The sequence below is a fragment of the Molothrus aeneus genome, chromosome 5 (genome assembly GCF_037042795.1).
Source record: "Molothrus aeneus isolate 106 chromosome 5, BPBGC_Maene_1.0, whole genome shotgun sequence".
Lineage (NCBI taxonomy): Eukaryota > Metazoa > Chordata > Aves > Passeriformes > Icteridae > Molothrus > Molothrus aeneus.
In genome coordinates this window covers 68,728,850-68,756,448 of record NC_089650.1, presented here as the reverse complement: position 1 = coordinate 68,756,448, position 27,599 = coordinate 68,728,850, and the positions used below count along the sequence as shown (strand labels likewise).

Sequence of the window (27,599 nt, the reverse complement as noted above, 5' to 3'; positions counted from 1 at the left end):
CTCCAACATTTCAGACCTGAGCAGCAGCAGTGTGGGAATGACCATGGACTGTCCCAGCTTGAGGAATGAAGAGGAGAAAAGGTCCACAGGGTAGTTTTAGGGAAAAAAAAAAAGAAATTAAATACAATCAATTGATGAGACAGCCACTAAATTGCTGGAGAAGGACAGATAAAATGAGAGAAAATCCACATGCCAGGCACAATTCCTGTTTGTGCCAGAAAAATTTGGCTTTTCCATTTGGGACATGCTGGGAAGACATCCTTATAAAAAAATTTCAGACACAAGCACCAGCAATGTGGGAATGACCATGGACTGTCCCAGCTTGAGGAATGAAGAGGAGAAAAGGTCCACAGGGTAGTTTTAGGGAAAAAAACAGTGATAAAATACAAACAATTAGTGAGATAAAGACTAAATTGCTGGAGAAGGACAGATAAAATGAGAGAAAATCCACATGCCAGGCACAATTCTGTTTCTGCCCAAAAAAATGTGGCTTTTCCACGTTGGACACGCTGGGAAGATGTTCTTATAAAAAAATCTGGCTTTTAAAAAATGTTTATATTTATATTTTTGTAATATATATAATATATATAATATTATATATATATATATATATTTTTTTTCTATATCCTTATAGAAAAATTTGGCTTTTCCATGTGGGTTATGCTGGGAAGATTTCCTTATTAAAAAAATCTGTTTTTTCCATTTGGAACACACTGGGAAGATGTTCTTATAAAAATAAAATCACCATTAAAAAAGCTAAGATGCCACAAATCCCTTTAAAAAGCCAAGCTTCATTCTGGGGGTGGTCACTTGATTCCCACAGGTCGGTTCCCCCACCTCTAAACTTAACAACAGAATATTCCAGCTCAAAGTCCAGAAAAAAGCATGAAAAAAAGCAATTTCTATGCATGATGCCATTATCCTCCTGCATTATGGATGCCTGTGTTATGGTGTATTTTTATCAACCTTTATTGTTCCATCCCAGGATCCCATTCCTGAGCACACAGAGCAACAGGATGACTCTGGGAATATTTTAGCACCAAATGTTTGCCATCTCCTACAAACTCTCTTTATTTCTGTGCTGCCATCTGGTTTACCACGGAGGAGTTTATTCCAGAAATTACCTCGTCATGTCTTTAACTACATCTGAGGCAGTGGAATTGGTGTTCCTTTCAAAACAATTAGGGATTGAGTATGAGGAGCCATAATGGATTGAGACATGCTGTCCTGAGCTGTGCTGAGGAGGGTTTAGGTTGGATATTAGGAATAATTTTTGCAGTGAGAAGTGGTCAGGAAGAAGAGCAGGGAAGTGTGGAGTCACCATCCCTGACAAAGAATAGGGATATGGCCCTTAGGACATGGTTTGGTGGTGAACAATGATTGGATTTGATGATCTCAGAGGTCTTTTCCAACCTCAAGGATTCCATGATTTTATTCCTTACCACTGACTCTATTTCCAAACCCTTCAACGAGATCTGCTTAATTATCCATAATTTTCTACCTCCATGTCCCTCACTCCAGAAGAGGTACTTCCTTTCCCAGCCTTGACTGAGGAGCCAATTCCCATGGATGATTTCTTTCCAATCTGAGCTCTTTTCTCCCTAAATCCTCTCCCTGTTGGCTCCATGGGTCTGGAGTGACACATTTGGACAATGCAGCTCCCGTGGGGGATCCCTTTGGAGCTCAGCTGGAAGACTGGCTCTCCAAAGGGAGAGATGCTGCAGGGAGGGAATCACAGAGGCAGGTGAGGGAATCCATAAATTCAGAGGGTTTTGGGAAAGCTGCAAAAGGCAGCCTCAGAGACAGCAGAACTGTGATTAGAGCTGAGCAGCAGCCATGAGATTGGGCAGCAGAAAAATTATGTAAGAAGTAGAAAAGCAAGGACAAATAGAACAATGGTCTGTGTATTAATGCTTGGCTAGAATAACTCCCTAAGCTGCAGAAAAGTTTATCTGGTGAGATATGAGGGAGTTCTGAGTTAATAACAGAGCTCTGTGCATTGTGTTTGAAGGCTCACAGGCAGGGTTGGATTTGAAATAAGCAGGCATTGTTTAACCAAAGGTACCTGTGCTTAGAGTGGTTGGATGGAACTACTGACAATGTGCTTCTGCTTTGTGGGATTGGTCAAAAAACTGTTAAAGTGAGTTGTGACATTGAGTTCTGTGTCTGCTGCCTGGGATGTGAGCTGAGGGCATCTCCCCATTGCCATTGAGTTCTGTGTCTGCTGCCTGGGATGTGAGCTGAGGGCATCTCCCCATTGCCATAGCCATGGAATGAGGCTGATGCTGGAAAATCAAACAGCTCAAGGCACGTTCCCAGCAGCCCTGTCCCCTTTGTGATTTGTACAGAGACCCTGGCTGGTGGTAAAAGGCAGCTTCACTCCCTGGATGAAGGGTGAGAATGGGAATCAGCTTTGTAAAACAGGGGAGTTTTCTGGGAAGAGAACAGAGACTCCACGGAGCTGATCCCAGAAATATCAGAGCTGATGTCACCAGCTCAGAGTGACACCACTCATGTCCCTAAGGGGACATTGCCAGGGTTGATGGGACTGTGTTGGACTCATTTGCTGTGCCCTTCCATGGCTGTCAGTAAATCTCTGACTCTTCCTTTATAAGTTTATTTACAGAGCACAAAACTCCACCAAAATGTGAATTTTACTATTAAACCCCATTCATGTGGGAAGGAGAAGCTCATAAACTCAAACTGGGAATGAGCATCATCCAGCAAAGTGACAGGAACAACTTCTAAACACTTTTAAAATCCAGAAAATGCTCAAAAATGGCTAAACCAAATTAAAAAAAAAAGCCTTTTTAGAGGGAGAATGACCACGTGCAAACCACCAGAGCTCAGATGTGCTGACCTACACCAGGAGTGGCAACTCCTCACCCCACAACATCCTGATGGTGCTGCCCAGTGTCTCCTGCACCACAGACTAAAGGTCAGCACTGGAAAATGCTGTATTCACCAAGAAGTTTTGCTTCCCAGTGCCTGGCATTCATCACCAGTATAGAATTAATTTTGGTTGTATTAAAAGAAGTGTTATTAATAACTTAGTGATTCTTATTTTATGTTTTGATATTAAAGTTATAATAAATTTTATATTATTTTTCACATACTGTGTATACAATAATATATATTATTGTATATAATATATTGTATATTATATATAATATATGATAATATTTTATAATATATAATATATTATAATATTTTATATATTGTAATATTATATATTACATATAACAATATAATATATATAATATAATATAATATACTATAATATAATATAATATAATATAATATAATATAATATAATATAATATAATATAATATAACATAACATAATTATATACATATATATTATAATATATATGTATATAATATACAATATAATAATACATTGTGAATAAGAATGAAAAATTTTGAATTTTAGAGAGATCTAGAGACCTGTGCCTTCTTCTCCAGAAAACTTCTCCTTGATGTGTCCTGTTAAATTTTAACATTTTGGAACAGACAAGACAAGAGTTCACCTAATGCTGGTCAGGATCAAACCATATCCCTGTTTTCCTTGATAGGAGCCATAAAATAATCATGGATTACAAGGGAGCTGCCAGACAGCTGCTGACTGAGAGGGGATTTGTGAGTGCTCAGCATCACTTGTGATAAAGAACAAATGATCAGGAGCTTAGGAAGCAGATTTCAACTCGACGGCAGCAGGAAGTTATTAAAAATGAAGCCGTGCAGGGCACAGAGAACTGGAGGATAAGGATGGGAGACCTTCAGCTGGGATGCTCAAGGATAGTTTGATGAAATGATTGTAGGAGTGGAAACCAGTGAAGTCCTCATTTAATCCCAAAGATCCCTGCCAAGGGAAATGGGAGCAGAGAAAAGGGAAAGAAAAAGGAGCTATGGATGTCAGAGTGTGGCTTCCAGCAGGGAACAGCCAGGAGTTCCTGGATTTGATAATCCAGTGGGACAAGGTACTTTTTACAGCCTCAGAGGACAACTGGGACCCCATTTTCTGGGGTCTGCTGTGGTTCAGAGATGACCTCTCCAAATTTCCAGCAGGCAGAGTGAGTCCCACACCGTTGTATTTGCTGGGATGCCCTGATGAAGGCAGGGATGATGACTCTGACTCCATGCTCTCAGAAGGCTAATTTATTATTTTATGATACTATATTATATTAAAGAATGCTATACTAGACTACAGAATACAGAAAAGATACTGAATGCTAAAAAGATAATAATGAAAACTGGTGACTCTCTCCAGAGTCCTGACACAGCTTGGCCCTGATTGGCCAAAGAGTGAAAACAACTTACAGCAGAATCCAATGGAACAATCACCTGTGGGTAAACAATCTCCAAACACATTCCACACATGAGCACAACACAGGAGAAGCAAATCAGATAATAATTGTTTCCCTTTTTCTCTGAGGTCTCTCTTGCTGCCTTTCAGCTTCCTAGGAGAAAAACCCTGGGTGAAGGGACCATTTCAGAGAATGTTAATGCCACACTACACTGCTCTGCACCCCAGGCAGCCACTCTGGAGCTTCAGCCTTCAAAATCTCACTGGGCACAGGACCAGGGGGCTCAAGCAGGAGGCACAAAGTTCCAGGTGTGGGTGAGATTTGCACCGGGAATCCTTCTGGGCCATTCAATGGCAGCACTGGTGCACCCTCCGTGTCCTGGACTGGGAGGGTTACTCAGAATTCCATTAAGAACAGATTAACAATGGAAAACATGATTTTTTTTTTTAAAATTTAAGAGAATTTAGATAATTAAATCTGCAATTTAAGAGAAGTGAGAGTTGCCCCTGGATCCCTGGAATGTCCAAGGCCAGGCTGGATGGGGCTTGGAGCACCCTGGGATAGCGGGAGGTGTTGAGGTTGGAACTGGATCATCTTTAAGGTCCTTTCCAACCCAAACCATTCCAGGATTCCATGAATTAGGGATGCAAAGTCCAGCTGTCACCTGAATAAATGTGACACCAAGAGTGACTCTTCTGCCACCAAGTCCCACGGGGCTCTCTGCTTCCCAGCTTCCCTCTTCCTGCCTTCTCATCCCATCACATCCCTCTTTGTGGGAATTTCACCATCACAGTTTGTGGGAATTAGGAAAAGTAAGAAGATTTTTAGAAATCTGGGAAAGTAGGCTTTGGAAACAGAAAGAACAGAAAATTAAGAGCTAGCTGCAGCTAAAGTAAAAAAAAAAAAAAGAGCTATAATTAATAAAAACCCTCTTATTTTCCATGGTTCCCAATCCCACTTGGTCATCCTGTGATTCTCTACCAGGAGCCCAGCAGGTTTGGGAGCCCAAAAAAGACCAGAGGGGACAGAGCTGTCAACTCAGGAACCAGCCCTTGCCTTTGGCTGGCCTTGCTGAGCCCCGGTTGGAATTGTGTCCATTGGGAATTCTGGCTGGAATTGTGTCCATTGAGAGTTTCAGTTGGAATTGTGTCTATTGGGAATTCTGGCTGGAATTGTGTCCATTGGGAATTTCAGCTGGAATTGTGTCCATTGGGAATTCTGGCTGGAATTGTGCCCATTGGAATTCTTCTGGCCGGAATTGTGTCTATTGAGAATTTCAGCTGGAGTTGTGTCCATTGGGAATTTTGGCTGCCATGAAGCAGAAGTGTGAGCACTCCACTCCTTTCAAGGTGTCCAAATAAGCCAAATTTGGGGTTATTTTTTATTTTCTGTATTTTCCACGCCTTTTATCCAACACTTCCTCTTGCTGAGAAATGTGGAGACAAATTCCCAGCCAAAGGAAGACTCACCAGAATTCAACCAGAATTTCTCCTCCTTCTCAGAAAAAAAACCAAGTATCTCAGAAGTATTTCTCTAAAAAATCAGCCCCAGTTGGCAATAAAAGATCAGCCAAAGTACAAGAAACTGAAAATGAGTGTTTGAAATGGGAAATGTAGGGTGGCATTAAAGAGACAACAGATATTCCCTATTTTCTGCCTGGCAGACGCAGGCACACACTGTGCTATTTATTTATTTCAATTTCAAATGCTGCTGGCTGCCTTTTTCCGACAGAATTCAGTCTCTATAAAGAACAAGAAAGTGTTTAACAGCATGGAAAAAAAATACATCCTAAGAGTCCTCTCCAAAAACGTTGTGTTACTCATCCAAGCCATCCGTGGAACTTTTAGGTGACAAAAAAATGAAGGTAATTTGACCCACAGATATCCCAGAAATCAATTATTTATCCCAGAAATCAATTATTTATCCCAGAATGGTTTGGGTTGGAAGACACCTCAAGGATTTTATTCCATCCCTGCCATGGCAGAGACAAATTCCACCATCCCAGGCTGCTCCAGCCCCAGTGTCCAGCCTGGCCTTGGGCATTGCAGGGATGCAGGGGCAGCCCCAGCTGCTCTGGCAATCCCAGCCCAGCCAGGAATTCCTCATTGCCAAGATCCCATCCCTGGCTGCCCTCTGGCACTGGGAGCCATTCCCTGGGTGCTGTCCCTGCAGGCCTTGGCCCCAGTCCCTCTGCAGCTCTCCTGGAGCCCCTTCAGGCCCTGGAATGTGCTGGAAGCTCTCCCTGGAGCCTTCTCCTCTCCAGGGGAACATTCCCAGCTCTCCCAGGCTGACTTCAGAACCATCAATTGTGTCCCACCTCCAAATGCCAAAATGCTTTGCCTGTCTAAAAATTCAGATTGAGGGGTATCACCAAATTTTGGATCATGGTCACTTGTAGATATTCCTGGGAATTGCCTGAAATCCTAAAAAAAGGCTCATAGGGACGTCCCTGCTCTGAAGAACACAGTGAGGATGGAGTTCCTCAACAGAGCAGCTAAAGGAAAAAAAATAAAAATAGAAATTTGCACCTTATCCTGAATTCAGAACCTGCATTTTTAAAATGATGCACAATTTTCAACTTGTTTTATCCTCCTATAAAAGCATTTGAGGTGATTTGTGGCTGCAATTAAGCATTCCCCTTAGACAGAAAAGCACTTTCAGGGAAATGAAGTAGCTTTTGGTAAATGACAGTCATTTGGATTAAAAAAGAAAAAAAAGAAAAGCGCCTCATTTCAGGAAATTTAATTCATTCTAACTCACAACTTAATTGGCTGTGAGCTCTGTCTTACCTAAGCTGGAAGTGAGGGATAAAAAGCATAAAACCTAAAAAAGCTGCGTGGATTGATTTAGAAACCTACAACTCCTGCCTTCCCAAGGCTTTCTTCTGACTCCTCATTCTCAGATGTCTTCTGAAAGATCATTAAAAGAAACAGAAGGCACTGGAAGTGCAGAGCATCAATGCCTTAATGATGATGGTAATAATATCTGAAACCCTCTCCTCAAACAAATGAATGACTGGAAAAAATATCAAATATTCCAGAACCTTATTAAGACAATTTTTTCTGACGTTCAGCCCAAATTTACATTTCATTTTTGTGTGATCCTGAATTGTTCTCTGCCTCAGTCAGGAAACATCCGAGTACCCGGGATGAACCTTTTGGGGAGCTTCCACAGAGCAAGGAAATATTAAAAAAAACATCAGAAATTGCTGTAACTGGATCCCAGTTGCTGACAGAATGGAAAATTCCAAAATGGTTTTCCAGATTCAAGGAAATTAGAGATAAAATACCCAGGATTGTGAGTTCTGGAAAGTTTGAGGGCACACTAAACCAAGAGAGGAACCTGGAAGATCCCACATTGCCCATGACACACTCAGGAAGTCACCTCACCTCAACAGTGGGAATTCTGGGAGAGGGTCAATGGAATCATGGAAAGAATTGGGTTGGAAAGGACCTGAAAGATTCTCATTCCACCCCTGCCATGGCAGGGACACCTCCCACTGTCCCAGGCTGCTCCAGCCCCAGTGTCCAGCCAGGAATTCCTCATTGCCAAGATCCCATCCCTGGCTGCCCTCTGGCACTGGGAGCCATTCCCTGGGTGCTGTCCCTGCAGGCCTTGGCCCCAGTCCCTCTGCAGCTCTCCTGGAGCCCCTGCAGGCCTGGAATGTGCTGGAAGCTCTCCCTGGATCCCTCCCTTCTCCAGGGGAGCATTCCCAGCTCTCCCAGCCTGACATTGGATCCATCTCCTCTCCAAGGCATTCATGGACCCAGGGGCTTCACTTGGAATCTCAGAAAACCATGAAGGGTCTCCCTTCCCTTCTCCTCTCTTTTCTATTCCCATTTTCCATAAAAACCCCTTGGGATGGATTCTGAGTGTCCCAAATCCCAGAATCCCAGAGCAGTTTGGGTGGGAAGGGCCTTCCAAGCTCATTCCAGGGACACCTCCCCTACCCCAGGCTGCTCCAATCCTTCCTTGGGCATTGCAGGGATGCAGGGGCAGCCCCAGCTGCTCTGGCAATCCCAGCCCAGCCAGGAATTCCTCATTGCCAAGATCCCATCCCTGGCTGCCCTCTGGCACTGGGAGCCATTCCCTGGGTGCTGTCCCTGCAGGCCTTGGCCCCAGTCCCTCTGCAGCTCTCCTGGAGCCCCTTCAGGCCCTGCCAGGGCAAAGTGAGGCCTGGAGATGCTTCCAGAACAAAAGATCCTGATCATCACACAAGTGCTGAACACAATAAATGCAATTAAATTCAAATAATCCACAGCAGCACGTGGACCATGGATTGTCGCCACTGAAGACCAATCAATCAGATCCTAAAGTAACAAAAATCACATTGTTTTGCCTAAAAACTTCACTGCAGAGAATTATTTTGGTCCATGACCAGCCATCCCAGGACTGATGTTTCACACCTTGCTGATAAACATTGTGGCCATGCAAGGAAATAGAGCTGATTCTGTACAGTCACTCCAAAAAGAGGAAAAAATGGTTTAAGATCCTTTCTAGGTGACCCCAAAATGTGATTAAAATTAAAATTATTGCCAAAAGAATTGTACACAGCTCTGGGAGACTCAATGAAGGTTTTGCTATTTTATATGTGTTTTAAATTATAGCAAAACCAGACCAAAACACACCAAATACCAGACAAAAAGCATTAATTTTCTGCTATGTTTAAATATTAAACAGCCTAGAAAACATCCAGGAAGGTGACAACCAGAGGAATGACTGTTGCTAACAGCAAACATGACATTTGGGGTGTTTTCCTCTAAATTATTAATTAATAATTAATTTCAAGTACCTGGCAGCACCAGCCAGAGTTGTTCTCATAATCCCAAGCTGAGTTTAATGGGTTATTTTGGATAAATCACCAAATTCAGTCCTTTCCCTGTACAAACACAAACTCCCAAACCATAAAAAGGTTCAACTACTCAAGATAATTCTTTTGGTTACTGTAAAAAGGTTCTGTGTCCCTACAGAGCCAGGAGCTTTAGTGCTGGAAGATGAAAGAGCCCAGGACTTCTCTTTTTTTAACAGCAGCTAAAAAAAATACAAGATTTAAAGAATCGATTTCTGTGTTGTGGTTGCTCAGCCGTGAGATTGAGGTAAGAAATGCCTCCTTTCCCTGCAGGTGTGACAGAAAAATCAGTGTTTTGTGGTTTCTGAGGTCCTGCAAACACCCACCAAAAAAAAAAAAAAATTAAATTAAAATTTGGCTCTCAGCTGCTGCTAAAAATATTGTTTCTTTAATGCTCAGCTGCCACCTGAAGGACACAAATTTCTGATGTAACGGGGCTCTCTCAAGGTGCAATTTCTTCTGATGTCTCCAGAGGGGAATGTTGGCTTGTGTTTGGGGCCAGGAGATGGAGAGGCAGAATTAATCAGATCCAGAGATTCACACCTCGTGCCCTGTAGCTCAGATTCCTCCCTCCTCCTTCCCAAATATCCCAATACCCCAGCCAGTGGAAGTTGCTGGTGTGGTTGGAGGGATGCTCAGACCTCCTGCTCTCCATCCTCTCATCTCTGGTGAGGGCAGGAGGGAAATTCAGGAACCAGCAGCAATTCCATGGTTTGCCAATCCTCAGGTGGGAAATCTGAACGAGGAGCCGCCAGGAGTTTGGGGGACCCTCTTGGAGAAAATGAGTTCCAAAAGGAGCAAAAATGGCAAAACTGGGAGTTGTCACTGCTGTGAAGGGTATCAGCATCACAGCCCTGGGAAAAAAACACTGGGAAAATATTGTGTGGGACAAGGGAATGGGAATGCTTTACTGAAGGAATGGCTTAATGGGTTTGGGCTGACAGCAAATGGGAGATTGGGAAGGAATTCCTGGCTGGGAGGGTGGGGAGGAGCTGGGACGGGATTCCCAGGGCTGCCCCTGGATCGCTGGAATGTCCAAGGCCAGGCTGAGGCAGCCTGGGACAGCGGGAGTGTCCCTGCCCATGGCAGGGGTGGCACTTAGGATGAGCTCACTTAGGTTGAGCTCACTTAGGATGAGTTTCAGGTCCCTCCATCCCAAACCATTCTGGGACTGGTGCTGGCTTTCACCCCCCTACAGCAGATGGCTCCAGTTGGCTCCACATCTTTGCAGAGGTTTTAGATCAAACCTGATAAAACTCAAGCTTTGTTTGGATCTTAAAGATTCTCTGAGCCAAACCCCTGTCCCTGGTGAGCAGGGACAGCACAGGGGGGGACGGTGGCTGCCTCCAGGAGCTGCATTCCAGCAGAGCTCTGGGTGTCAGTGCTGACATCCCCCACTGTGGCTCAGGTGGGGCTGTGTGTGTTCCATCCCCATCTGTCAGAGCTGGGGCAGTTCTCTCTGTTCATGGGGCAGTTTTTTCTTTATCTCTCCCACAGCCAATCCTCCCTCCAGGAGATCTCTGCTGTCCATGGCCACTGAGTGTCCCTGCAGGGCTGATCCAATCCCATCATCCCATGGGGAGATGCTGCGCCCAGGGGAGGAGCCAAGCATTCCTACCTGGATCCAATCTGAGGTGCTGGGACAGCACAGCAGCCTTTGCCCAGTGCATTCCCAGAGGAGCAGCTTCTGCTGCCCTGCATTGCCAGAGGGAGCCCAGGCCCATCTCCAGCAGCCCTGGAGCTGCAGAGGAAAACTCCCCCCTTGTGCAGGATCCCTGCTCCAGCAGAGCCACAGCTGGCACTGCAGGAGGGCTGAGCCCCCATGGGATGGGGCTGTGCCACCCCCCTGACACACAGGGGGCAGCTGTAGCCATGATATTTTCTGAAAAATCCTTTTGCCAGGATTTTTTTCTCCTGAGAAGCTGAGACGCCTCAGAGGAAAAGAAAAACAATGATTATCTGCTGCTGTGGAATGCAACAGGTGCATCTGGGATTGGTCCATGTTGGTTGTTTTTAATTAATGGCCAATCACAGTCTGGCTGTCTCGGACTCTCCGGTCAGTCACAAGATTTTATTTTCATTCTTTCCTATTCCTTTCTTTTCTAGCCTTCTGATGAAATCCTTTCTTATATTATTTTAGTATAGTTTCAGTATATAATTTTCTTTTAATATACAATATATCATAAAAAAAATCTGCCTTCTGAGACATGGAGTCAAGATTCTCATCTCTTCCCTCATCCTGGGACCCCTGTGAACACCACCACAGTCAGCTCCTGCTCTCACTCTGGCAGTGGTTTGTCCTCTTTTTCTGTACCATTGCATTTGTATTTTAATTTTCCTATTAAAGAACTGTTATTCCTATTCCCATATCTTTGCCTGAGAGCCCCTTAATTTCAAAATGATAACAATTCAGAGGGAGGGGGTTTGCATTTTCCATTTCTGGGGAGGCTCCTGCCTTCCTCAGCAGACACCTGGCTTTCCAAACCAAGACACCAACCCACACGGAGCCTTTGAAGAGGCTTTGGCCCTGCTCATCCCCTACAGACCCCTGAGGACACCACGAGGCCTCTGGAGAACAAACAGGGAGCAGCTTTACTCCCTCTGTGCCACAAAGCTGCTTTTCATCCCCCAAAACAGCTAGGGTTCCTCACAAGGTGAACCTGGAAGCAGGAAACCTGTGAGAGAATGGTTTTGTCTCTTCCACATTTATGGAGGGCCTTTTTGGGGGTGTTCAGGTATGCAGAGCCTGAGTTTCCCCATGAATGAACATTTTCAAAGACAGAGATGATCCATACTACAGGGGAGGATGGGATGATTACCAAAAAACCCAACTGTGCACATCCAGGGAACAGGGAAATGTGAAACCCCTGTAAAAGTCCCTGCTTTTCCAGGCACTGGGGAGCAGAGCTGGGATGTCCAGCCCAGCCCAGCACCAGGCTTCACCTTCAGCCTCAAATCCAGCTTTGATGAGCTCCTACTTCATCCTTTGTCACCAAAAAAAATAAATTAATAATTGATATGTCTTCACTTTATACAGAACTGAGCAAACCCAGCTCCTATACCAGCCACCTCTTTGCTTCTCTGTACCAAATTTCTCCTTTCCCATCCTTGAATCCCTAAATTTCCAGCCCAAGACCAGAGTGAGGTGGAGCCAAGTTGCCTGCAAGTGACAAGATTGCTCTGAGATGGAGATGATGACCCAAAATGACCAGCTGGACTAAATCACTCTCCCTTGATCCACTTGTAATTTAAATCCAATCCTACAGAAGATAAATGCCCCAAGTACTCCATCAATCCCTCTCTCTAGAGGTCTGTGATGTCCTTGTTTTATGTGAACCCAAGATGAAGCCAAACCTGGAGGATTCCACCATTTCTCCCTTTTTAAGGTTATATAAAAGCAAAGTCAAGGCTTTATTCCCCACAACAGGTAGCACCATTTCTCCACTACTTTGCTCTGTGCAGGGTAGAAAATTCACCCAGCCCTGCTTTAAAACCACTGTAATTTTAAATAATCCTGACAATTCCACAGGAGTTCCTGCCCATCACACAGAAATACTGTGAGGCAGCATTAAATGTGTGTAAAACACTGGGGTGTTACAGCAATAATTATGTTAACAGAGCCACCATATAATGTCACCCTATTAACCAAGTGAAACATGAAGTTCTCTAACTTCAGCTTTTCCTATTATTAAATCCCATTTCCTTTAATGTCCCATTACATTCAGTTTGTTCACCACCACTGGAATGTAATGGTACCCCCCACAACTTCACATTTTCTCCTGAGCACAACAGCTCTGTAAAAATTAACTTGTTATTCCCATTATTTTATTTTGTTTTTTTCTCAATCGGATCTGGCGGCTCATCCTTTGTGCTCCAACCCCCCCCCAGCTCTCAATCTGGCCCCTTTTAAAAAGCAACATATGCTGAGGATAAATCTTTCAAATGGCTCTGTTAATGGAGGAGCTGTAGTGACAGCTTTACAAATGGGCAAGCTGGGGGTTATTCCATTGTTTTATTCTGATTTGGAATGGGAATGCAGGCGTGGCTTTGGAAGAACAACTGGGACCAGCCAGAGGTTTCAAAGCCCCTGGGTTTGGTGTGGCACATTCTGTGAGCCCACAAGGGCCAGGATCAGGCCAGATTTGCTGCACCATCTCTGTGCCTGTGACTCCAATTAGTCCTGTCTGCCTCGTGCTGACATCCCAATAAATCAGTGGGCAGATGGCACAATCCCTCATTAGCATCCCACTGACTCCCAAGTGGGGACAGCCAGTTAAATCCTAAAAACACACCAGGGGGAAGGAAAATCCAGATTAGGGTTGTAACTCCAGAGCCCACCTGGAGACAGTGCTGGAGTGCCCTGGTGGAGCTCCAGGAGGACTTGGGACAGGCTGGGATGTCCTGTTAGGGAAACCACAGCCTGAGGCACCACCAGGGCAGTGTGAGGAGAGATTCTGAGTGTCCTCTCACAGCAGCTGGATTTTCTATCACCCAACGTGGAGAAAAGGCCAGGAGGGCCAGCTGAACATTCCATAACCTGTGGAAGTTATGGAACGTGTGGACATCCCATAACCTGTGGAAGTATGTGGAACCCGTTTCTCCAAATTCTTCTCCATGGAAGAATTTGGAGAAACAGAGTTCTGTGGGACAAGCCTGTGGAATTCCCAGACTATTCCATTTAACAGCTGGAAATAGGACACCGCCACTTCAGAATTCTCTGGCAGAGCATGAATTCCCTCTATCCCGGTCAACATCAAGTTCATTCCTTCAACAAATAATCCTCTTTTTCACGTTTTAGTTGCGTACCCAAAACTGTTGGTGTGGCCCTGAAACACATGGGATGGAGTAAAGAACACAGATCCCAAATAATTTCCAAACCTTACTGCCTGACTTGAGAATCTGGACAGGACAATCACAGAATCATTCAGGTTGGAAAAGCCCTCCAAGATCATCGAGTCCAACCATTCCCAGCCCTGCCAAGGCCACCACTGACCCTGTCCCCAAGTGCCACATCCCCAGGGCTTTAAAATCCCTCCAGGGACGGGGACTCCACTCATGTGCCAGTGTCTGACCACCCTTTCCAGGAAGGAATTTCCCCAAATCCCCCCTGAGGCTCCCCTGGCCCAGCCTGAGGCTGTTCCCTCTGCTCCCCATAGGATCATAGAGACATTGGAGTTGGAAAAGACCTCTGAGGTCACCAAGCCAAACCCAGCACTGCCAAAGGTCACCACTGACCCTGTCCCCAAGTGCCACATCCCCATGGCTTTAAATCCCTCCAGGGATGGGGACTCCACCCCTGCCCTGGGCAGCTGTGCCAGGGCTGGACAACCCTTTTAGTGAATAAAGTTTTCTGAATATTCCATCTAAACCTCCTCACGACTTGAGGCCATTTTCTCAGTTACGGTGGGTCTTAGAAGGCTTTTCCAACCTTAATGATTATACTCCTCTCATCCTGTCCCTGTTCCCTGCAGCACAGCCCGACCATCCTGGCTGTGCCCTCCTGGCAGGGACTTGTGCAGAGCCACAAGGGCCCCCTGAGCCTCCTTTGCTCCAGGCTCAGCCCCTGCCCAGCTCCCTCAGCCCCTCCTGGTTCTCCAGACCCTTCCCAGCTCCCTCAGCCCCTCCTGGTTCTCCAGACCCTTCCCAGCTCCCTCAGCCCCTCCTGGCTCTCCAGACCCTTCCCAGCTCCATCCCCTGGATGCTCTCCAGCCCCTCCAGGTCTCTCCTGCCCAGAGCTGTCCCCAGGATTCCAGGGTGTCCCTCAGGGGACAGTCCCAGCCCTGAGGCTGTGCCCACTCTGGGGCTGGCATGGCCCAGGTGCCATCGGCCTCTTGCCCACCTGGGCACAAGAGTTTGGTTTTAGCCACACTCAGTCCCATGGAGATGATGACAGAAGAGCAGGGACAACCCAAATCCCTCCAGGACACCCAGGTAAGGAATCCCACACTCCAAGGGATCAATGGGAGCACGAGGGCTTTCCTTTCTCACCAACCCTGGGCACACAACACCACAGAGGAGAAAAAACAGGAGAAGCTGTGGCTGTCCCTGGATCCCTGGAATGTCCAAGGCCAGGCTGGATGGGGCTTGGAGCAGCGTGGGACACTGGAAGGTGCCCCTGCCCATGGCAAGGGTGGGATGGGATGAATTTCAAGGTCCCTTCCCACTCAAACCATTCTGAGCTGTTCAGTTCCAGGTGTTTGCACAGGAACACAAAGATTCTGTTTATAAAGGGCTGCCAGGGTAACAATTCTGCACTTTTGAGGTCGAGATCACAGCTCCAGCCAGGTGACTTTAACCTACTCACAGCTCCAAGCTAATCACTTTCATTAGTTAATTGGCTGAAAAGCTGAGCTCGCTTGGAACACACCAATATTTTCATTTAAGAAGGCAAGAACCAGTGATCAAAGACCCAGCTGTGCTCCAGACTCCCCTCATTAATAAATTCACACCTTGGCCACAGAGCCAGAGTTTGCAGCTCTGGCTCAAAATGCTCAAAAACACCACTGGAGGTTTCCCACCCAAAGGAATTTATGGCAAGGAAACACCAGCAGGATTTCTCCTGGAGGTTTCCAACATGAAGGGATTTATGGCAAGGAAACACCAGCAGGATTTCTCCTGGAGGTTTCCCCACATGAAGGAATTTATGGCAAGGAAACACCAGCAGGATTTCTCCTGGAGGTTTCCCCATATGAAGGAATTTATGGCAAGGAAACACCAGCAGGATTTCTCCTGGAGGTTTCCCCATATGAAGGAATTTATGGCAAGGAAACACCAGCAGGATTTCTCCTGGAGGTTTCCAACATGAAGGGATTTATGGCAAGGAAACACCAGCAGGATTTCTCCTGGAGGTTTCCAACATGAAGGGATTTATGGCAAGGAAACACCAGCAGGATTTCTCCTGGAGGTTTCCCCATATGAAGGAATTTATGGCAAGGAAACACCAGCAGGATTTCTCCTGGAGGTTTCCAACATGAAGGGATTTATGGCAAGGAAACACCAGCAGGATTTTGTTGCTCCTCTGGAGGGTTGAGAGGAGGCTCAGTGGGCTCCTTTTCCAAGGAGGGCTCTTTGCAGGACGTGTTTGGGGAAAACAGAATCAGCTTCCAGAGGAAACAGAGATGAGAAGCTGGGATCTGGGATTGCCTTGGATCATCCACCTCATTTGGCATGCAGGGTCTGGGCCAGGCTAATGAGGAGCATGGATTTGCAACAGCCCTGTGCTCCTGGAGGCAGCAAATTTGGACAAATTGGATGCTGTGCCTCCATTAAGGATCCCATTCCTCTTCTCCAAAGAGGGAAGATGTTTGCTCCAATGGCCTCAACACCAGGAGTTACATTATTCCAAATCAAACTAATTTCATTTATTCCCATTTGTGGCTGACATTTTTTTTCCCCCCCAACTCCTGATCCTCAAACCAGGAATGAGGAATTCCTGACAGCTGCTGTCTCCTGCCCAGACACTTGGCTCCTGCCCACAGAGTGATCCTTACAAATCACACTTAATTCATTACCTAATAAAGCTGCTGCAAACAGGAGCACAAACACATCCAGGGCTGTTATTGCCAGTGGGAAAACGATTTCCTGCCCCTGGGAAATGTCACTGGATGTTCATGTGTGTGTCAGGTTGATTATCCCATAATTACAGAGCACAGCTGACACGTGGCACACGAGGAGCAGATTTGGTTCTTTCAAAGGGAATTGTGGAAAATGGGGCTGGAAGGACAGAGCAAGTCACACTCTGGCTCTGAATTACAGATTATCAGATCAAAGGGTGGTGTTTGGGTTTGACAAGAAATTATCTTTACACAGAGACACAGAGCAGACCCGAGTGCAGGGTATTGACCAGGAATATTCCCCTCAAATCCAGCTGGAAGAGGCTGCTCAGGTATTTGTGAGGTTGCAGAGAATTCCCATCCCATAATGAGAGGCACCAAGTGGTGACCCTGCCATTGTCCTCATCCTCCCCCTGCCCCAAATCAGTGCTTGGAAAGGGACAGGTCCCATCCTTTTCCATGTTAATGTCATGTGGGCAGCACTTCGCTGCATCTGGGAACTTTCCATGGGATGGTTTGGGTTGGAAGGGATCTGGAAAATCATCTCAGTCCACCCCTGCCATGGCAGGGACACCTCCCAGTGTCCCAGGCTGCTCCAGCCCCAGTGTCCAGCCTGGCCTTGGGCACTGCCAGGGATGCAGGGGCAGCCCCAGCTGCTCTGGCAATCCCAGCCCAGCCAGGAATTCCTCATTGCCAAGATCCCATCCCTGGCTGCCCTCTGGCACTGGGAGCCATTCCCTGGGTGCTGTCCCTGCAGGCCTTGGCCCCAGTCCCTCTGCAGCTCTCCTGGAGCCCCTGGAATGTGCTGGAAGCTCTCCCTGGATCTTTACACACTGGAAGAGGAACCCTCCAGTGAAACGTGTCCATAATCACATCAAGGATGGGGAATCTCCCATTCCTGACAGGATTGACACTAATTAAGGATAGGAACAGATGGGCTGGTTTAGCAAGATTTCATCCACACCCTGCCCTGCCAGGCAGCACCACTCCTGCTGGGATGGGATGGGATCAGTGGGATGGGATCCGTGGGATGGGCTCCGTGGGATCTATGGGATGGGATGGGGTGGGAGCTCCCTTCCATGATGGGATTGCGGGTCACACTCAGAACTTCAGGATTTTCCAAAGGGACACCCCAGAGGCGCAGTGCCAGGAAGTCGTTAGCCTAATTAACTCTCCACTGTCAATCAAAGTCAGTTCCTAATCCTGTTACAATCCCACAAGCACTGGGTCAGTCAGAGCTCCTGGTTTTCCAGTGGTTTTCCAATAACTGTGGCAAACCCCCACACTTCTTTTCCAGGATTTTACAGCATTGAGGGTGGGAATTCCTGCAGTCAGAATTCAGAAATCTCCCTGCAAATAAAGCCCAATGTTTGTGTTTATATTCCTGCAGGGCATGACAGAGCCCCAAGCTTGGGAAGCTGGAAGAGGTGGGAATAAATCCTGGGAACCACCAAGACATTCAGCAGCAATCTGAGAAAATATGAGTGGGTTTTTCTGATACAAACCCTGCCTTTGTGGCCACCTGCACTGTAAATTGTGCTCAGTTTCCTTGCACTCTCTCCTTACAACTCCCAATTCTTTTCAATTACCAAAAAGAGGGGAAAAATATATGTACAACGTAGCAATGCAGCTTCATAGATATGATGGATGTTGCAGCAGTTTTAGTTTGGATTTTTTCCATGAATTTTTATTGACCTGCACTGTAAAAACTGCACCAGGAATCCTAATACTTGTCCTAACTCATCCAGCCCTGTGTGAATCATTTTAGCCCTCTGCATATTTCATCTTTTCCCTCTAACTAATAGTGCTTGAATGCTGTGAATAATTTATTATTCAGCCAAATTTATGATCGTGCTGATTCTTTTTCTTGTAAAGAAATCCATTTTCAGAATATATTGGTTTTAGCTGGAAGTGTTCCGGGTTGGACGGGGCTTGGAGCAACCTGGGGGAGTGGAAGGAGTCTCTCCCCATGGAATTAGGTGATTTTCAAATTCCTCTATTTTAATGGGACGCTCCCAGCCTTCAGCTGATGGATTTAAACCTCTGTGATGTCATTTAATTAGGGAATTTAGGGGAGAGAGCTGAGCACAGATGGAATCCCAACCTCAGCCACATTCCTCAGACAGAGGAGAGCAGGAAGAGGAATCCAAGAGCTCGGCTCTCCTTGGGTTTTTCCCCTTTGAAATCAGCATGCAGCACTCATCCCCAATGAAATGACACCTGAAAAAACTCCTCTCAGTTCCTCCCTCTCCGTATTTATTTCCACCACCATCCCCTTATCAATGAAATCATAATTGCACCGATAGCAGCACAGCAGCAGCAGATGGGCCCATGGAAAATGTTAAATAAACCCCAGATTCTGCCAATTCCAAGAATTCAATGCTTTATAAATATTTCTTTCCCTATCACAAACGTGCATTATTTGAGATAGGCTCTACCTAAGTAGCTCCAGATCTCAGCTTATCTTTGAAAGCTGAGGGATTTGGGAGACGTGCACTTTTCAGGAGGAGGTTTTGGGGGGGAGCAAAAAGTGGGAAGAAACTGGACAAAAAGTGAGGAAAAAGGAGAAATGGCAGAATGACAACAGAACGTTTCTGGTCGGTGGCTGTGGAGAAAATAAATAAGGGAGGAGGAAGAAAGGGCTTGGGGAAGAGGCACCTTTGGCATTCCCAACAGATCCATCCATCCAGGGGTCTCAGGGATCCCTGGATTTGTACAGAAACAGGGACAGGAGGAAGGAAAATCCCATAAATCACCAAAAAGTTCCATCCAGCAGTGAGCACAAACCAGAGTCCCCCAGCACTGTGGGAATTAAACCAGGGGGGATATTCATGGGATGTGAGGTTGGAGCGACGGGATGGGGATGAGGAGAGAGAAAACAGAATTCAGAATACATAACTCCGTGGAAGAATAGTGTGGGAAGCAAATTCCAAAAGTGATTAACAACGTTCAGCAGAATGAGATGATTAGGTGAAAGCTGAGGACGTGCAGAGCTCAGGGATGCTCTGATTAAAAAATAACTGCAAAAGTTTAAGATCAAGTTAAGGAAATCAGCCTAAAATCTGAGTCTTGGACCAGTGGAGGACCTTAGGAAAAAAAGAATATTGATTGGATGTTTTAATTAAATAGAAAAACCCCAAAATAGAAAAGAAAACCTTCTGTGTTTCTCCACCTATTTAATTAATCCCTGCTTTAGGATCAGGGTATGGAATATGGAAAAGCTATGGATTTATATCTCAACAGATGCACTCAGCATTAAAAAGGCCCCACACTGGATCTCCATCCAAAATCATCCTCAGCAGTCCTTGGGTTTACAAAACCTCATGTTGACAGTAGAGCAGGGTCTGAATGAAGTCAAGAAAAGTTAATTAAAAAATAATAATAATGCCCCTTGTACTTTAACCCTCCTGCTGTGCTCTTCTCTCACCTCCTTCATTTGCCACGGCCTCAAAGAACTGAGCACCAAAAAATTAAATTAATGAGAAAAAAGGCAAGGAAAGGCATCCTCAGGAAAAAACAGAGATTTTTCCTTCCATTATTCCACCTGGACAGAAAATGGTCATGTGGTTGAAAAAAACTGAAACTCTACCAGAGCTTGGTCAGATTTCAAAGGCAGCTTGGGAAGGATGGAGAGAAGGATGGAGAAGAGACAACTTCCACTGCCCCAGGCTGCTCAAAGGCCTGGAACATTCCATGGAGGTCCCCTCTGTCAGTCCTGAGCTCCTCCAGACACAGGGAATTCCTGCACTTCCCAAACAGGATTTCTGAAGGTTTCATGAAGGTCAAACCACCGGAGCAGGAGGAAAAACCAAGATCTTTGAATCTGGTCCTGACCTTCTGGGTGGTTCTACGTGACCTGCACAAATCCTGCTTTGTAAAATTTGGACATGGACTCCTTTCCAAAATATCTCATGGATTAATGATTATTAGGAAAAATAATGAATGGATGTGGAAGTGTTCCTCACTCGGGGTTCACCAAATGCGGTGGTGTTCACAGGGGTCCCAGGATGAGGGAAGAGGTGAGAATGTTGATTGCATGTTTCAGAAGGCTGATTTATTATTTTATGATATATATTATAGTAAAAGAAAATTATATACTAAAAGAATAAAAGAAAGGATTTCATCAGAAGGCTGGCAAAGAAAGGAATGGAATGAAAATAAAATCTTGTGACTGACCAGAGAGTCCAAGACAGCTGGACTGTGATTGGCCATTAATTAGAAACAACCACATGAGCCCAATCCCAGATGCACCTGTTGCATTCCACAGCAGCAGATAACCATTGGGTACATTTTGTTCCTGAGGCCTCTCAGCTTCTCAGGAGGAAAAATCCTAGCAAAAGGATTTTTCATAAAATGTGTCTGAGACAAATGGATGAAAGCCAGACAGGGATTCCACAGAGCACAGATGCCCAAAATAAAGAAAAAAAACCAAGGAAAGACGAAAGTCTGGAAGATCCAGCAGTGCCAAGGCCACCACTGGCCCTGTCCCCAAGTGCCACATCCACATGGCTTTGAAATCCCTCCAGGAATGGGGACTCCAAAGTGCCCTGGCCAGCTCCTTCCAACCTCTTCCAGCCCTTTCCATGAAGGATCCAGAAAAAAAACAACCAGACCTCAAATTTCTTGCTTTATCTCCCACTCTTTTATATTCCAAATAAACCCCAAAGTGAGTGACGATGACAGAGTACAAGGGATGAGAGGATGTTGAACAATGCCCAGAAAATCAATTTCCAACTGCTGTTTTTGTTATTTAGATTTAAGAAAAACACCCCTCACCTAAAGGACTGTATGTCTGAGCTATTCAGAAGCCAGAGACAAAATGTAAAATTCAGCAGCATCGAGCAAACTATTACAAAATATCAATTTATAGACAAGCACATTAAATATTTTGTATTCAAGCTTCTTGCTTGTACAGTAAAAGTGGCAACTGGGTATAAAATTCAAGCAGAAGCTCACAGCCTGCAAAAACAAAAGTACAATGCAACTTTGGAATGGAAATTTCAACTCCAAGGGTAATTTCCCGTTGCTGGCGCTCACCAGTGCATGAATTATCCTGTCAGAGATGCATAAATAGGAATTGTTTGATTATTTTATCAGCTCTCCATTTTATCAGATCTGCAGGAGCAGTGGGAGACATCCCAGGGATATTTGGAGATTCCTTGTTTGAAGGCACAGCGGGGGCAAAATTGCATCACTCTATGGAAGAGCAGGGCCTGATCATGAAATCCCAAATAATGCCACGACAATCTCTGAAGCAGCCAGGAAAGGGGCAGATTAAAAGGAAAATATTGTCAGGATTTTATTTAAATGAACTTTGAAAAAGTCTGACGTGACAGGAGCAACATTAGAGCCTAATAAGGGATTATATGGAGAAATTACAGCGAAATTTGACGCAAAAAGACACAAAGTTTGTCACCATCACTGCTCTGGAGCCACAATTCCAAGTGACCCTGAGCTGCAGGACACTTGCCAAGAGTCCTGGTTTTCAAGAGTGTTGGGAAATCCAGGCAGGTGAATTTTCCTGCTCTAAAATTCCAGGTCACTCTGGATTCCCAAGAATCTCTCCCACTCTGGGATTCCCCCACTTGGGCCTGGAGAAGCAACTGAGGGTGAAGAGTCCCAGATTCACAAATATTCTGAGTTGGGAGGGACCCACAAGGATCATCAAGTCCAACCCTTGAATCAAAGGCCCAAAAGAGCTCTCTGAACACCCTGATGGTGCCTCCAGAACATCAGGAGGTGACAACTTTGTCCCACCAAACCTCAAGGTCAGCAAAAACCAGACAAAGAACTTGGTAGACCAGGATTATGACACAAACCAAGAGAAACTCCCTAAATTATGAAATCCCAACATCAAACTTGACTTCAAAGGGCTTCCTGGAAATCCCAACATCAAACTTCACTTCCAAGTGCAGCGGGGAGCTGAGCAAAGGGCCAGCACATCCATAAATAGGTGGCCAATCTGGAAATTCTGCCTTGTGGGGAGGCAAAATTCAGGAAAATTCTTCTCCTGGCACAGGGTGCCCAAAGAAGCTGCCCCTGGATCCCTGGAAGTGTCCAAGGAAAGGGCTCGGAGCAGCCTGGGATAGTGGGAGGTGTCCCTGCCCATGGTTTGGGTTGGAACTGGATGGGATTTAGGGTCCCCTCATCTCATTCTGTGATTTATTGAGATGAAAATGAAGTGGGAGGAGAACTCGGTTCTACACTGCAGCTGCCCCGAAGCCAATTTTCCTGAAACACCAGAGTGAGCACCAGGAATTGCTGGGAATCAGGATTTCCAGAATTCCATAGAAGCTTGAATGAGTGACAACAGGATTACCTCCCTCCTGGAGCCACATTGCCAGGAAAATGGGATAATGGTGCCCCAGTGCTGGAGAGGAGAGGAGCACCACGGCAGAAGTTGTGTGGTGTGAAAAATGCCTATTTTATGATTGGCTTTTCAAAAATATTCAAATGAATATTATATGTGTTGTGTTAGAAAGTGATGCTGTATTAATTCCCTTAAGTAGTGTGTTAAATATAGTTTAAGGTTATAACAAAATGTTAAAATAGAAAATATGCTATGTAGGATTCTTTTCTAAAGAAAGGACTCACACCAGATAGCAGCCACAGGACACCTGAATCTTTCAGAGAAAGAGAATTTATTGCCCCATTATCAGGAGAAATGAACTTCTTCCTGCCTTGCTCAGCCATGAAGATGCTGGTCAGGATTAGGAGGAAGAAGCTGACACTGCCCAGACAGAATCCTGTGTTTGAATGGAATTTATACATCATGTATGAGGTGTATGAACATGCAACAGGTTATTATTTTTAAGGGTTAATCCTCTGTTAATGTGGGTCCTTTTTCGAGCTTATTTTGCCCAGAAAAGGTACCCAGACTGTCTGTAACTCTTTGTTTCTATTGTCTCATATTATCCTAATCCAAATTATTATTACTCTAATTGTATTACTATTTTTATAACCATTTTATTGCTATTAAACTTTTAAAATTTTAAAAGCAAGCAATTGGCGTTTTTCACATGCGGGATTAAACATCTCCCAGTTTTTATAGGGAATCCTGAGAAACAATCCTTGAGCAAAGCTGGGGATAGGAGAAATTCAGAAATATCCCAGTAAATCATATCCCTCTCACCATGCCAAGCCCAGCAGGAATTCCAGCCCTGCCCACCATGTGGGAAAGGCTCTGTTCGGTGTCAAATATTTGGATATTCACAGTGAATCCTGGCAAACCACTCCAATTAGGGAAGGAAGGGGGAGGCAGCTCTTGTGTCCCTTACGTTTCCAGCCCGGATGGATGAGGCTGACAGCCCATGATTGCTGCAGACAGCCCCTAATTAGCTGTCATTAGCAAACACATGTCAGGGCCCGGGCCGGTGCTGGATCTGCTAATTTTCCTCCAGAATACTAAAAACCACCTTGAGACAGAGCTGGTGAGTGAGTTCTGTTGTCTTCTGAAACACTTCCTACCTCCCCAATTCCTAAATCCTGTTTTGGAATCAGTGATGGATTAAAAGTGTTTCCTTTCTTCCTCCTTGCTGTAGGCAGCCCTAAGGAGAAGGATTGGAACACAAACACTGGGGAAAGTGGGAGCTCTGCAGAGCCGGGGGGTGACAAATGAAACAATTCCATCCAAACAACCACAGTGAACGTGGAGCTGAGTTTGCTGCAGCCCCCTGCACAGTCAGACCTTAGTTCTGTCTTATTTTCATTAATTAGAGCAGGTGTAAATTAATCCAGCTCTGTTTCTGCAAGCACAAGGGGGAGAGCTGCAGAGGAGCTGGATGGAAACCTCCTCATGGAATTCCTGGTGACATCAACCCCTTTTCTGCACAGAGTCACCCAAAGGAAGCCAAATTTATGGATTCAGCTATCAAATGAAGGGGGTAAAAGAGAATTCTTCCTTGTGAGGGTGAGGAGTCTTGGGAGAGAATTCCCAGAGCGGCTGGGGCTGCCCCTGGATCCCTGGAATGCCCAAGGCCAGGCTGGACATTGGGGCTGGAGCAGCCTGGGATGGTTGAAGGCATCCCTGCCATGGCAAGGGGTGACACTGGATGATTTTAAGGTCCCTTCCAACCCAAACCATTCCATGATTTTTTGATATTTGTTTTAACCCTTCATTCACTGTGGACGCCTGGGATGCTCATGGGAAGTTCTGACCTTGTTGCCTGTTGTAATTTTATTTCAGAAGCTCCCATACCTTCTCAGTGATTTCTCATGGGCAGCTCCTCACAGCACCGACTCTTTCTTCTTCACAGCCAACAAACTCCAGCTCTCTCCTCCCCCAGCTGACCCACTCTTTTGTAGCTCTCATCATCATTGGACACAGCTGTGGCCTGTTAAGGGCAGGCCTGCTCCTAATCTTTGGTGATGAGTACAGCTGCAGCTCCTCAGGGGTGAGACTGCCTTCTGCACCATCTTTCCTACATTCCATCCCTCCACAGTTGCTAACTGCTCTGGAGTTCTTTCCAGAATTGGAATGAGTGAGTGGAATCAATCACTCCCTCCTGGGGGCACCATCAGCAAGATTCCACCAAAGAAATCCTGATTTAACTTTCCCTTCGTGCTTATACAGTGAAATATTCATTCTCATCCCCTTCTCCAGGTGGACGACAGAAGGGACTGAGGGAGCACCTGATGTTTTCCACACAACCCCTGTGAGAAAAACACATCGAGGTGAAGCAGAATCCCCCAATGAATTCCCCATGATGGTTTTGGGAATTTTGGGAACTGGCTCAACATCCCTGAGGTGCTCCTTGTGTGGGAATTTCCAGCACTGATGGCTGGAAATGATTCCTGAAACAGTGATTCCCACTAATGGGCATTTCCAGCAGTTCTCATTAACACCATTATTGATTCTTCCACTTCTCTGTATTTTCTCCTGTGGTTCTTCAAGTTCCTTTTGGTTTGTTGTTTTTTCCCTGTGATTTTTCAATCTCAATATCCACCATTAATTTTTTTTTCCCCTGTGATTTTCCAATCACAATATCCACCAGTGCCCTCGTGCCATCGCTCTGTACAGAGAAGTAAATCCCTCATTTCTGTGAAATGCCCATTTCCCAGCACATTTTCCATGGTGATTATGAACAGATAAGGTGCATTTGGAACGTTTGCTCAGCAAAGCATTTCAGGCCATGCCATGGAAGCACTTTGCAGTTCTTGCTGCTTTCACTCCTCTATTCCCAAGGTAACTCAGTCGTGGGGCAGAATTCAAACCACAGGTGAAAAATGCCACAAGTGGATGCACATAACCACGAGCCAAGCTCTGGATTTGTCTTTTTAAACAAAACCTTTCTGCTGATTTTGTGGCAGAGTTGAAAATAGCTGCAATTAGTGAATGTTTAATAGAGTGGCTCGTGGGTGAATTACAGAGGTTTCATTTCAGAGTTTACAGGAAGGGTTTTTTAGGTTCCACACACTCGTTAATATTCTGCTCCTCTGCTGATAAAGTTCCCATTCAATGCCACATTCCTTGAAAAATGCAAAGAAACGTCCCCAACCTTCCTGGGATGAGGCCAAATCCTCCCTATCTCCCTCCATAATCCTGGCCATGTTTATATTTTCCTTCAGGAGAATTATTTCCCCCACCTGCTCCTCCTGTAGGAGTTGCTTCTTCCTTTTCCTGCTGTCCTGTTGTTCCCAACTAAAACACACTGATCCATGGTGGTTCCCCCAAACAGCAAACACATTTTGCAGAATTGATCAGCAACTCAAATTTTAAGCGAGAACCTACAGAAATCAAAGCCCTAAAGACTTCCCAGACAGAGAGACACAACCCAGATGAGTGTGGGTGTGTGGATGAACACCAACCCTACTGATAAATAACAATACCTGGTTATTAACTCCCTTCTGGAATGTGATAAAGGATATTTATGGCATCACTTTCCTTTCTGTTTTAGGAACTGAACAGAAATTTGCTCCTGAAATGGGCACAGCATTAAAACCCTGACAGGGCTCTGGCTGTGTAATGTGTTTATAGCTCTCTGCATTTTAAAAAAATTAATTAAAAGCTTGGTAAAAGGTTAGAAGTTGCACAGGGTTACATTTTTCAAGCATGAGAAAGCAGTTTCTTTCCAAAGCCTGAAGACAAACGTACTTTTTCTTTGTCAGACAGAAAAAGGTCTTGGAGGGGTGATAAATAGCAGAGCTGTCCAATTTTGTAATCCAGTCAGAAAAAATAGACATCTTTGTGCCGAGGTACAAATCAAACCAGCTTTTTCTTTCTTTGCTTAATCACCAATTAAAAATACAATATATTATGTGAACTTTCAGATAATCTAAATTGAATTTCATTCACATTAAAGAATGCAACCTCTCATTTGACAAAAACGGAGCAACTATTCTTTTGGAGAGCCCACGGAATCAGTAATTTAGCTGAACTGGGAAGTGTGTGGCTTCTCAGAAAAGAATTACACTGCTGATTGTGTTAAGCAAATAATAATTAACACAAGTACATACAGCTCTAATTAGCGAGGAACTTAATTAAACAAATACACCAGCACAGCAAAATGCATAACAAAGTGATTGTACAGCGCCTTGCCAGCGTGGCTTTTATTTTTACACGGTGATAGTAAAACAATTTTGGGTAGAGAAGAGCAGAAATCAGGCTCGGCCCAGCCCCTGTGAAACCCACACGGACTCCAGGAAATGATGTGGAATTCCCTGCACTCCCTGGAATTCCCTGCATTGCCCCATCCCTATTTTCCATGATGTGGAAGAGCTGTGCACAAAAACTCTGAACAGCTCTGGGTTATGAAGGAAAATTTCCTGATTCCCTGAATTAAAACAATATAAAAGCTCAATTTGGCATCTCTAACCCTTCCTCTTGTACTGGCAGCCTGGAAAATGCACCCTGAGGTTGAGGTATGGAGTTAGGGAAGAGCTGAAGCTGGA

At 45.2% G+C, this 27,599-nt stretch overlaps 1 protein-coding gene across 1 annotated transcript in view; it reads right to left on the bottom strand.

The window, feature by feature from the left end:
* EXOC4 (exocyst complex component 4) overlaps positions 1 to 27,599 on the bottom strand; it is a 351,428-nt gene that overhangs the window by 94,062 nt on the left and 229,767 nt on the right. The window lies entirely within an intron of this gene.